Raw genomic sequence first — 15,167 nt, forward strand, 5'->3', positions numbered from 1 at the left:
ATATATATATATATATATATATATATATATAAATACACGATTTAAATAAACTTTTATTAGTTCATATGTCTAACATGTTTAATCGAGCTAGTTATATGAGTACATATCTCTATCTCTAATTGAACTTTATTTTCTTTATTTTAAATAATGAACCTAAAAGGTGTAACATATATTTAAATTAATTGTTTTTAACTAATCCACATATTTGGGAGTGCAAAATATGGTGATACTTATATTATTTATAGGGTAGATAATGTGATATATATTTTTTAATTATCAAGAACTATTAAGGTCCAAGCTTTGAATAGAATAGAATCCGTGAGAACATCAACTCTTTTCATTAAACCATCAATAAAACACCCTGGTAGCATAGATTATTTGAGATATTATTTATATAAAATGTACTAAGATAACTTAAATAAGAAGAAAAAATTAATGAGCTTTATATTAAAAACACACACATATATATATATATATATATATATATATATATATATATATATATTACTCAAATACTCACAAAATAATCTATAATCTGAAATTAATTTCCCAATATCTATATAAAAAAAATACTGTTGCCTTAGAATTTCTAGGTTTGAGTGCCTATATATATATATAATGGGTTAATGTTAAAGAAGAGCACCAATTATGGAATCAAAGACACTTTCTTTCATAAAGAATTTTTATATTTTTCTTATTACAATTATACGAGGAAACAAACCAACAAAAATTGTAATTAAAAAATTCACTTTATTTTGTTAATTTGAATATATAAAATAATTAAATATAAAAAAATATGTGGTAATTAATAATTTTTCCAAAATTCTCAAGTCAATTCTAAAATATTAAATAGTATAATGCCTCATTTTTTTTATTATAATAAATATAAAATAATTTTTCAATTACTTCAAAACTTAACAACATATTTATTTAATATATTTTTAATCTTTATCTAGTTTAAATATATATTTTTAAAATATACATCTAAGAATATTAAAATTAAACAACAATTTTTTATAAATTATTTAAGAAATGTCAAAACATTTTTATTTAAAAAATATTGATATTAGTCCCTTGAAAAAAATGAAAAGTTATATATATATATATATATATATATAATTATTTTTAGTATATATGAATATATATATATATATATATATATATAAAATAATTTCTCAATCACTTTAAAACTAAAACTAAATATATTTTTTAATTTCAATTTTAATTTAAATATCTGTATATAATATTATAAATTAAAATAACAAATATTTATAAATTATTTAAAACATGTTAAATATAATATTTATTTTTTTGTTTGACTTATTATTTGAATATATATTACCTATTATTAGATTAAATTAAATAAGGAAAAGAGGAAATTAATTAAGAAATAAATAATTATTTAACTTAAGAGATAAGAACGACATAATTTTAATGATGTACATATCTGAAGTAAGGATGACAATTTGAAACCGCCTCGCGAAAACCAAACCGACTACCCCGTTTGGGACGGTTTTCCCCGAAACCGAATGGAGATGGGGCGGGGATGATATTTGTGTCCCCCACCCCGACTCGCCCCGATCTCATCCTGATTATGTCCCGAACACTATAAAACATAATTAAATATATTAAATCACAAATATATTTATTTATTCACTATATTTTATAAGACTTGTAAGTTTATTTCTTTACACTAGTAAAAAAGGATAAATAGCTAGCAAACATAACGATTAGTGTTTAGAACAATCACTACTACTATTCTTAATGGCGATTGGAATAAAATCCAATCGCAACTACTCATGTAATCGCGATTGGTCCTTTAATCAATTGCTAGTAGATTAAATGAAAGACGATTGGTTATAAAACCAATCGCCATAAACCTCTAAAAAGACCGCGAAAAAATGGCGCCTACTTTTGCCGCGTTTTTGAAGATTAGTAGCGATTGGAAAAGAAACCAATCGCTATGATTTTATTAGTGGCAATTGGATAAGTAACCAGTCGCCATTTCTTAAGTATATGAACGATTGAAACTAGACCAATCGCTATAACATGGGATTACCTTAAAAAATTTAAATTGAATGTATACTTATCAATACCAATAATACTAAATGATTTTGAGATTAATTTGAAAAAAATTATGATTTTAATAGGTGCACATGGACATTTATGCTGGAAAATAAACTCATGTGTATAACAATCTGATATTTTTTTTGTCGAATGATAAAAACACAATATACAAAAACATTAAAATTTTAAAAAAAACATAATATACAAAAACATTAAAAATTTTAGAACATATAATGGTTCAGAATTACGTAAAATTTCTCAAACTAGCTTAATGAATGAGAAAATATTAGATATCCTTTCATAATAATAGCATTTAGACCATTAGTTATTGTATTTTGGTTTTATAATTGTGATCTTGTTTGTATTGTATTTTTATCATTTCTTACTAATCTATATTTAAAATTATTATTTAAAAAATAAATTCTTTTAAATTTGTTATTTAAGTTATCCAAATTATTACTTATTATTGTAATGAGAATTTTTTCAACTCATTATTTATTTTGTCAATACTTAAAAGTTTATTCTATTAAAAATTTTTACTCATTAAATTTTTTTTTCCAACATTATCATAACAATTATTTTTTATAAATTTTTATTGATAATATTAAAAAAAATATTTAAATTAATGATCATGGGACTAGAACCCATTAAATTAATATAATATATCAGCGATGAAATAGAAATCCAATCACAATATTATATTAGATAACATCTATTAATATATTGCCAATCGCAATTATTAAGTTATATCAGCGATTGGTTTAAAACTAATCGCAAATATTGTCATATCGGTGATTGGTTTAAAACTAATCGCAATTATTGTCATATCGGCGTAGTTTCCTATTAAAACCCTTTCTCCTCACTTTTCTTTCTTCTTCTCCAACTTCTTTCCAGTATCTTCGCCGCCCCGTTTTTCTTCTTGCATCGAGCCTCCGTCTGGAATGGAGCTTTACTAATCGCCCCGTCTCTGATTTCTAGATCGTATCATCGTATCATCGTCTCAGTAAGTTTCTCTCAGTAAGTTTCCATTTCTCTATGACGGCGCGTCCGTCTGGAATGTGTCGTGACCCGTTTGATCACGATCTTGAACAACTTTCTTTGGTAAGTGAATGTTATATCTTATATCCAGAATTGTGTAAGATGAGAATGAGTTGAAAAGTATAAGACATAAAGTAAAGAAGATCTTGATAATAAAGAAGAAGAAAGAAGACGATATATTAGAAGAGATGAAAAGTACAATGTTCAAAGTCATATCATTTACAGCCATTCTATCATTTATTTATACTAATATGTATTTTGATTATTATTATTAAAAGCCCAATTAGCTTCTTTAAAGGCCCATTTATCTTTTGGCCTTTTAAATGGTATTAAATCTAAATGACCGTTTCTGTTTCTGAACAGGTTTCATTTATGGCCTCTAAATCGGTGGTTCCCTTATTATTCTCCAAGGTATGAAGTGAACTGGTTAGAGTTGTTGGACGATCACGACATTCCCCTTCTCTTAAAGATCCCCTTGTAGAACGGGGCTTACTTGCAGGAAATCGTTCACAAAAGTCTGGAAACTAAGATCTGAAGAACGTCCAATCTTCCCATGTCGAATCTTCTATAGGGGTATGTGTCTAGTGAACTAGCGCTTGAGCAACACTATGGCCTCTGCGTCTAATCATCCTCCTTTCTAATATATTTTTTGGTTGTAGTTTAATTTCTCCATCTTCTCCAACTAACGGCAATGTTGTTTGTACAGCTTCAAGTGGTCCAATCTTAGCTCGAAGAAGGGAGACATGGAACACCGGATGAATCCTGCAATTTTCAGGTAATTTTAACTTGTAAGCTACTTGCCCTATTTTTTCCAAAACAAGAAAAGGTCCAAAAAACATAGCAGATAGTTTGATGTTTTTTCGTGTAGCTGCTGTTGTTTGTCAGTTTGGCTGGAGTTTTAGGAAAACCCAATCTCCCACTACAAATTGTCGATCTTGTCGATTCCGATCAGCATACTGCTTCATCCGGTTTTGGGCAATGGTTAGATTGTCCTTCATTATCTGGCATATTCGAGTTCTTTCGAGCATGAAGTCTTCTACTACTCCTACTGAAGTTTTGGTCATTGTTCCCAATGGTAGTGGAAGTGGAGCTAATCCGTACAAAGCCTGGTATGGTGTTAGTTTTAATGACGTGTGGAAAGTGGTATTATACCACCACTCTGCTAAAGCCACCCATTTGCTCAATTGTTTTGGTTTGTATCTGCTCATACACCTCAGGTAAGATTCTAAACATTGATTTACACGTTCAGTTTGTCCATCGGTTTCTGGATGATATGTTGTACTTAATAGAGATTTGATGCCAATAACCTTTAACAAATCCTGCCAAAAAAGACTGATAAATATAGAATCTCTATCTGTCACAATAGTCTGTGGTAGCCCATGTAACCTATAAATGTTTTCAACAAATAAATTTGCAATTTGTGTTGCAGTATAAGGATGTTTTAGTTTGATAAAATGAGCATATTTTGTAAAACCGTCTGATATTGTGAGTCCTTCAATAAAGTCCATGGATATGTGTAACCACGGTGTGTCTTTCCTTCTTACGTTTGAAGAATTTGTCCCTTTTGCTCTTTCATCCGGTTGATTGGTAGATTTTGGTATTGATTCACAATTTGCTTTTCAATTCTCCAAAAACTGTGATTGCATTGTTTCCAGTCGTCTAATCGCATCTTGTTGTTGTCTTGCGATTTTTTGTTGGTGTCTTGCGGATTCTTGTTGCATGAACTCAAACTGTTTCGCGTTCTCTTGTTGTAGTAAAGTGAATTGAGAAATAATCTTTGATTCTGTTGTTCTTTGCTGTTCTTGAATTACTTGATGTATCTCTTCGACTTTGCTTGTGAAGGTTGCCTCTATATTGTTAATTCGCTCGCCTAATTTTTGAATTTTTTTTTTCTGTAGCTTGTGATCTCGTCATATTATCAGCGGAAGTGTTGCTGAGGATAGATGGCTCTGATACCAATTGTCGTGACCTGTTTGATCACGATCTTGAACAGCTTTCTTTGGTAAGTGAATGTTATATCTTATATCCAGAATTGTGTAAGATGAGAATGGGTTGAAAAGAATAAGACAGAAAATAAAGAAGATCTTGATAATAAAGAAGAAGAAAGAACACGATATATTAGAAGAGATGAAAAGTACAATGTTCAAAGTCATATCATTTACAGCCATTCTATCCTTTATTTATACTAATATGTATTTTGATTATTATTACAGGGATTATTATTATTAAAAGCCCAATTAGCTTCTTTAAAGGCCCATTTATCTTTTGGCCTTTTAAATGGTATTAAATCTAAATGACCGTTTCTGTTTCTGACCAGGTTTCATTTATGGCTTCTAAATCGGTGGTTCCCTTGTTATTCTCCAAGGTCTGAAGTGAACTGGTTAGAGTTGCTGGACGGTCACGACAGAATGGCGCTGTTCCTCTCTAATATCAACTATCATCTTTTATTTCCTTACCTAATTAAAGGGTTTCGGTACTGGAATAGATGTTACATGGGAAGATCAACAAAACATCAACAAATTCGGAAGATTGAACAATCGATTTCACAAACTTGAAAATGAAATCAAGCTCGCCAAGGTAAATAAAGTGCCCCTTTTATATCATTCATACATATGTTTTGGATTTAGTTATTTAGGGTTTCATGATCGCTGTTGAAAACTGTTTGTGGAATACATTCCAAAGATCCCAATTGATCTGGAATTAAGGTTTTCCCCCTATTCTTTTGCTTCTGTTTCAATAGAAAATTGAATAAAACGAACTAGAGAAGCTGTCAACTTAAAGAACCTAGGACAGACTATACAATTAGAAAAAAAGATATATAATTTGGTATATTTATCTTGATTTGAGTCTTATCTTGATCGATGCTATTAGCTAGGCGCAGCTGCTGAGATAGCATCGCAGTGGATACAGAGTCAACGAAATCAGCAAATTTATTATTCTTCAGGTGCGCATTCAAATAATTTTACTGTTCTATTATCTATACTGTCGTTGTTCAACTGTAGTAAATGACAGACATGTTTAGAAGTCTAAATACTTGGTTGAAACTCGATTAAGGCTGCTCAACTCGATTTTTTATGAGTATTCCACTTGATATTACTCATGCTCCACTTATTTGATCGATGTTTCGTATTATCTTCAAAATTTATATATAGCCATGAGTGATCTAGTCGAGCTAGACTATACTAGACTAACTGAAGGTAGTTTGTTGTCATTGTGTCTTTGTTTGCAATGAGCTGTTGAGCGATGTGCTACACTACTGTCAAATCGGCGATTGCATCTAATTATTAATAAAAATAATCACACACGAAATCGATAAGAGTATTAACGTTTGAACTCTCAAATTGGATTGACACATAAAAATTACCTTTTCCATCACATATGCTCTATGGAACTTAAATTTAGATTTCAACTCTATTTATTTATTAGTCTGTTTGTTATATTTGAGTATAGTTTTTTGTTTTTTTAGAACTATATCAAAATGATGTCAGATTTAAGATATGATTTTAAATTGGGAATCTGTTGGGGGGCATATTTAACTTCAATATATATATATATATATATATATATATATATATATATATATATATATATATATATATATATATATATATATATATATATATATATATTTTCGATATATAGTTACATTACGTCTTTCAAATTTAGTTTCTTCTGTATATAATCTTTGTAATGGTTCCTAACTTGTGTTTTAATTTCATTTCTTTTTGGTTGAGTGCTAGAATAAGGAGTTGTTGAAGACGTGTTTTCCTCGCGCTACTTAAGTTCTTTTTTTTTTCATTTGAGACCGGAGTTTCCTTGAATCCAGGTATTTAAATTTAAATTCTTAGGTCATAATTGAAATTGCTAATAATAGATTATATGCATGATTTAATATTACATATAATTTTGGATATATATTGATTTAAGTTTTGATAGATATTGATTTATGTTTTGATAGATATTGATTTAGGTTTTGACATGATATATTGATTTAGGTTTGACATGACATTGATTTAGGTTATGATATATATTTTTGATATAAATGACTTTTTGATATATAGTGATTTAAATTTTCATATTGATTTTGGTCTTGACTTAGGTTTAGATATGGATATCCCTAATAAGAAATGGATGATGTATATAGAAAAAGATCGACATCTTCGGAATACATTCAAGAAGTCGATTTTTTACTTAGTTTTGCTGTGAGTTCTGGCCGAATTACCAACATTGCATGTCCATGCGTTAAATGTGGTAATAGAGTATATTTAGACAAACAAGACATAATAAATCATTTGATTTTGTATGGAATAAGGAAGAGCTACACATTTTAGAATTGTCATGGAGAAAAACGACGACGCGATGATAGAATTGTTGTACAGATTGATAGTAGTTCTAATGTACAAACTGAAAAAGATAATTTGGGAAAACTTCACATCGATGCTACAGTGAATGTAAATTTGGAGCGTAATGATTTTGATGGGGATGTTTGTATGAGAAATATAATAAACGAATATCCACGTGGTGTTGATGCATCAAATGAGGAAGGGACAAATGAGGAAGGGGAAAATGAGGATGTAAAAAATTCTACAAACTCTTAAACAAATCAAATGAAGCATTATATGAAGGCTCCCAAATTTCTAAGGCGTCAACATTACTGAAATTACTCCACCTCAAGAATGTTGGACAATGGACAAATTCTTCTTTTAACATGTTTTTAAAATTGTTAAAAAAAGAAATATTGTTAGTGAATTCTACTCTGCCAGATTCTTATTATCATTGTAAGAAGTTTCTTACAGATGTTGGTCATCCAATCGCTAAAGAGTATATGTAAGTTGCGATTGGTTTTCATCTAATCGCTAGAGAGTAAATGTAAGTTGCGATTGGTATTATACCAATCGCCATTTCCAATTAAGACACCGACGAGGAAACCTCTACCGATTGATGGAGATTGTTTTATGACCAATCGCTTTATGTCTATGGCGATTGGTTTAGAGGCTAATGGCGATTGGTAAACCAATCGCTATAGACAATTTTTTTTATTAGTGTTATAATAATATAAAATATCAATATATTACAATATATATTATATTAAAATATATGTTTATATAATATTATTTTATAAATTTTTTATTTTTTTAAAAGATTTTTTAATAACGGTGCCTCGCGGGGATTCCCCGAAACCGAAAAAAACCGAACGGGGTGGGTATGGTATAAAAAAAATCCCCGAAATAAAAACGGAGAGGAGATGGTAAATGCATTCCCCGCCCCGAACCGCCCCATTGTCATCCCTAATCTGAAGAAATCTGTCTATTCGGATGTAGTCTAACTCCTTTAGGCGTCCTCTAACTCTTTATTTAATTTGAATATATATAAATAATTAAATATAAAAAATATGTGGTAATTAATAATTTTTTAAAAATTCTCAATTCAATTCTAAAATATTAAATAATATAATGTCTCATTTTATTTTTTATTATAATAAATATAAATAATTTTTCAATTACTTCAAAACTTAACTAACATATTTATTTTATATATTTTTAATCTTGATATAGTTTAAATATATTTTTTTAAAATATACATCTAAGAATATCAGAATTAAACAACAAATTGTTATAAATTATTTAAGAAATGTCAAAACATTTTTATTTAAAAAATATTGATATTAGTCCTTAAATATTAATATTAATCCTTAGTTAAACATTTTTTTTACTCCCCATTACATTTAGAAACCAACTCATTGCATTTACATATTTTAAACATTAAAAAAAAAATCTCATATAGGTTATCAATCTCATAATATATATATATATATATATAATAAAATAATTATATCTCATATATTATTTTTTGCTAAATATATTATATAAATTTATTAAAAAATATTAATTTAACTTTTAATTTTTTACTAATAATATATATATATATATATAGATATATATATATATAGATAGATATATAACAATTTCTCAATCACTTTTAAAACTTAAATTAAATATATTTTTAAATTTAAAATTAAATTTAAATATTTTTATACAATATTATAAATTAAAATAACAAATATTTATAAATTATTTAAAACATGATAAATATAATGTTTATTTTTTGTTTGACTTATTATTTGAATGTATATTACCTATTGTTAGATTACATTAAATAAGGAAAAGAGTAAATTAATTAAGTGAGAAATAATTATTTAACTTAAGATATAAGAGACATAATTTTAATGATGTGGTTAAATAAAACTAAGTTGTAACTTGAACAAAACTAAGTTGGGTAACTTACTTTTATGCATGTACAGATCTGATGAAGTTTGTCTATTCGGACGTCGTCAACTCCTTTAGACGTGGTATAAGGAGTGCGCGAGTATACGTCGTCTAACTCCTTTAGACGTGGTCTAAGGAATGCGCGAGTAGACGTCGTCTAACTCCTTTAAATGTGATTTAAGGAGTGCGAAAATAAACGTAGTCTAATTGCTTTAGACGTGATCTAAGGAGTGCGCGAGTAGACGTCGTCTAACTCTTTTAGACGTGGTCTAAGAAGTGCGCGAGTAGACATCGTCTAACTCCTTTAGATGTAGTCTAACGAGTGCGCGAGTAGACGTCGTCTAACTCCTTTAGACGTGGTCTAATGAATGCGCGAGTAGACATTGTTTAACTCCTTTAGACGTGGTCTAAGTAATGCGCGAATAGACGTCGTCTAATTCCTTATAAAAACTAATTATATATAATTAATGAGAGAGAAAATAATATGGAAATAAAATTAGTCATTATTATTTACTATTTATAAAACTTTATATATATATATATTATAAAGTTATTGTATATATAATTATTGATAAGACAATATATATTTTATAGTTAAGTATGCTTTCTTAAAAATTTGCATGTTTTGGAATTTAAACTTTGGTCTTAACTATGAAATTTGAACACTTGAACCTTTAGACTATTTAAAAATTTTGAAATAATTATTATTTTGTGTATATATTTATTTTGTGTATATATATATATTTTGTATTTTATTACTAATTAGTTAATTTTTATATTAATTAAAAAGTTATTCATACTTATAAAGAAAATATTATATATATATATATATATTATGAGAGAAAAATGTATGATAAAAGATAAAATGGTTTTATATAAAATTAATGATGAAAAATAATATAATTTATATATATATAAATTTTATCTTGATTAGTGAGAATATATATATATATATATATATATAATTAATTATTTATTGTGAGAGAAAATAATTAAGAAAAAAATAATAATAATTATTTATCATTTATAGCAACTTTATATATATATATATATATATATATATATATATATATATTATAAGAGAAAAAATATAAGATAAAAAAATATTTATAGTTAAGTATGCTTTCTTAAAAATTTGCATGTTTTGGAATTCAAACTTTCGTCTTAATCATGAAATTTGAACACTTAACCTTTAGATACTTAAAAATTTTTAAATAATTATTATTTTATGTATATATATATATATTTTTTGTATTTTATTATCGATTAGTTAATTTTTATATTAACTAAAATGTTATTTATACTTATAAAAAAATATTATATATATATATATATATTTATTTTTGATGAGAGAAAAATGTATATAAAAGATAAAATGTTTTTATATAAAATTTATAATAAAAAATAATATAATTTATATATATATATATATATATTATATATAATTAATTAATTATTGTGAGAGAAATTTAAGAAAAAAAATAATTATTATTATTTATCATTTATAGCAACTTTTTATATATATATATATATATATATATAAAAGACAATATATATTTAATAGGATTAATGCAAGAAGAAATATAAAATTAATAATGAGAGAAAATATATACATTTTTTCACACTAATCATATAAAAAAAATATTTTTTTCATTCATAATTTTTATATTGATATATGTTATTTTATATTGATTTTATATATGTAATATTAAATTCAACTAAATTAATAAGAATTTATTAAGTTATTTTATTTAAAGTTAAATTTATAATACGATAGTTGAAATTCTTAAATTAATATTTAATAATAAACTCAATTAATATAAATAATTTTTTTTAATGAGATATTATTATGTTAATTTTATTTAAAGTTAATTTTTATAATTAATATTTAATAAATATATATATATATATATGTTAAATTGGTAATTTTTTAGAAATAAATTTAATATTTAATGTATACCTCAATTAATATAAATAACTTCTTAGATATAATTTAAGGTTTATTTGATTTGAGTGAATCTAATTTAACGTATTAAAATGTTTAATAAAAATTATGAATAACTAATATTTAATATATATATGTGATTTTTTAAATATAAAAGTTATAATTTCTCTCATATTATATATATATATAGTAGGTACATTTATAAAAATAAATTGTTTATATATATATATATATATATATATATATATATATATATATATATATATATATATATATATATATATATATCTAAATAAATTTAATATAAAATTTATAAAATTAGGTGCATTTATAATAAAACAAAATTATATATATATATATATATATATATATATATATATATAAATAAACAAAATTATTTATATATATATATATAATGTTTTTTAGTTATAAATGTAATTACCTTTATAATTTATTTATTTTTATATATAAATAAAATAAATATAAAAATTAGAAAGATAGGTACATTTATAATAAAAAAAATTATTTATATCTTTAAATTAATATTAATATAAATAATTTATATATATATATATATATATATATGATAATGAAAACAAAAAGAAAATACTTGACGTGAATTATGTCTGGTGATGATGTGAATTAATTAAACACTTGTAAAATTGAAAATTTTATTAAATTTATATTTAGGGTATTAAATTTTAATACAATATTTAACTAAAAAAATATTTTATTGCTGGTGCGACATTACATAATTATATAAAAAAAGTTACACATTTTGTATTGATAATATTGTTTATTTTAATTTTTTAAGCAATTTGGAATATCCATTAATTCTTCATTATCTATCCATCAGCAAAGGGTTTTTGTTTTCTAGATATAATTAGTATATTCCTCCAAAAACATATAATAATTTTGAAAAAGTTGTGAGAGTTAGTAAATTCAACCCACTGAAAAGTCTGCTAACATGAACTTGAGTCCATTAGAAAATAAGTTATTTTCTCAATATAATGAAACATAAGTATTTTTTTTAAAATAATAAACATAAAGGTTATACTTGTACCATATATTTAAGTTAATTGTTTTTAACTAATCCACATATATATATATATATTTGGGAGTGCAAAATATATGGTGATACCTATATTATCCATACTCATAGAGTAGATAATGTGAGATATATATTTTTTAATTATCGAGAACTACTACAGTCACGTTTTCAGTGATAATAGAATCCGTAACATTTTAATCTTTGACGTCGACTTTTTTCAATAAACCACCCTGGTAGGATAGAAATAAGAGATATTATTAAATTATAATTTATGAAATGTTTTTGATATTAAATGGATAAAACTAAGTTAAATTATATATATATAATTGTTAAGTCATATCAAATATATTAATATATTTAAAGATCTCAATATAAAACAATTCGGTATTATGTTCAAGAACGGTATTATTTCTATATTTGAACAAGCATCCACTTTCGATATTTATAGAAGTCAGCTTTAACCGTTTCCAGTACTTGTTTCTATTATTGGCAGTCTATCACAGTAGTTGAGCTAAACCTACTGTAGACTGCACCTACCAAAATATTTCAAACTTCATGAGATGTATGTTTCGATTCCATTAATGAATATTTGACAGATTATCATCTGTACAGACAAGTTCAAAAGAGCATATTCTTTGATGTACTATCCTGACACTCATCCAATAGAAGAAGGACAAGTGTCCATTGAAGAAGATATGCCTGTTGCTGTGCTTTGGAGATATAAGAAGATTAAAGGAAAAACAGACACAAGACTTGGCTTTCGGGGTTCTCCTAAAAATAAAATACTCTCTCTCTCAAAATATATATTCAAGCTTTTGCCTTAGCATATTTCTGTGAGAGATTGTTTATATCGAAAATTATTGTATCACTTTTCTATATTGTGAGTTCTTTGTAAGTTGATAGAGTGTCTATCAACAAGTGTTGTGTGTGCTAGGAGTTCGGAAACAAGCAGTGTTTAAGACCTGATTTCTGACCGGATTTGTGTAGATGTGCTATTCAAATCAAATATTCTAGTGGAATCCTTCTCAAGGTTGAGAAGAATGGGTGACGTAAGAGAGTTTGCTCTGAACATCCATAAACAAACCTTCTGTCTTGTGTTCTTTACTTTCTGTATCTTCCAACCCTTTATCTGTCGCTTCAAGTCGAAATAAATACTTCCGCATTTGATTCCGTTCAAGAGTTTGTGATGACTTGTGAAGAATAGAAACTGATATTAACTTCTAACATAGTTAATATCAAACAAAGTATGTAAGCGTTCAACATAGTGAGACCCCTTCTTTATTGTTGTACCCGATCCTATCAAGTGGTATCAGAGTAGACGTTTTTACTCTCAAGCATTCAGATATCATCATGGCTATCACTAACAAGCCCCCCCATGATAAAAAATGAAGAGTACATTGACTGAAAGCTCCGTATGCAATTGTATTTGGCCTCACAAGACAACGACATGTGGTATGTTATCACTGATGGCCCGATAAAGATTGAAAAGCCAAGATGCGAGTGGACAAATGAAGATAAGAGGAAGAACAACCTTGATAATTTGACAAAGAACACCCTGTATCGGATGAGACAAGTGTTAAAAAAGGTGGAACCTTTTTTTAGCAAATCCCTCAATCTCCAGAACAAAACCAAGTATTTAATTGAGGTTCTCACGTCTCAAATAATAGAAATGGCTAAGTCCCACAATGCTGCCGATGCTGAAAAACTGAAAGAGGTAGATGCAGTTGCACAATGCTTTCAAGATGAGGAAAACGCAGCCGTTGAGGCTACTAAAAAAATTGCTGAGGCCGACGATGTAGATAATTTGACCATAACCCAAATGGCGATTCAACAAGAAAATTAAAGCTCTCGCTCCAGACGAAGGCTACGCCGAAGTGATGATTCCGCTCTTGCTTCTGTTCCTATTTCACCAAGAGGAAGGTCGACTCAACACCTGTTTAAGTACCCAACCTCCCTTGAACATCCTTCTCCCCAAGGTGGCAGCTCTCGTGCTCCAAAAGGAAGAGGTCGTGGAAGAAATGTTGGTGGTCAATCTAGTGGGAATATGGTGGATCAGGTCATGAGGGACATTGACGATAAAGCAAAACGATATGGAAGGAGGGACACTAAACTTTTTTACTTACTGTCTTTCTTCTTTTAACTTCATCAGATTGATTTTGTTGAATATTTACTTTTGACTAATTGCATTTCTTACTTTAGCTATCAAACAGGGAAAATCATATGATACATGTTTAAAAATTGATTAACTACTCGTTTTGATAATTTTATGGTAAAACAATCAAAAAGGGAGAAAATGCTAAAAATACATATAACACTAGCTTTGATAATTTATTCTAAACAATCAAAGAGGGAGAAATTGTTAGATCTAAATAGCTAATTAACTTAGGATAATTAGCCAATGATTGTAAAATCAGCAGGTGTTGAATATTTAGTTTAAATAATAAAAAATGGAGAAATTTTTAAATAACAGTAATAACTATAAGTGTATAAATAAAGAACTGAATTGTGTTAAAAATCAATTTTGTGCAGTTTGAAGAAAACCAAAAAGAAAAAGTTGTCCGGTAGTTGATCAAAACTGGCATTTGATCAAAATTCGGTATTATGTGAAGAGCGCTTCCGGTTTTATCTCCAAAATCGGTATTATATAACTTCGGTATTATGTGAAGAGCTCTTACGGTTTTATCTCCAAAATCGGTATTATATCACTTCGGTATTATGTGAAAAGCGCGTCCGGTTTTATAATTTCAATATTATGTAAAGAAATAAGCATACGTTAGTTTGCAAGCATCCGATATTTTAG

This window comes from Impatiens glandulifera, chromosome 1 (genome assembly GCF_907164915.1).
Source record: "Impatiens glandulifera chromosome 1, dImpGla2.1, whole genome shotgun sequence".
Lineage (NCBI taxonomy): Eukaryota > Viridiplantae > Streptophyta > Magnoliopsida > Ericales > Balsaminaceae > Impatiens > Impatiens glandulifera.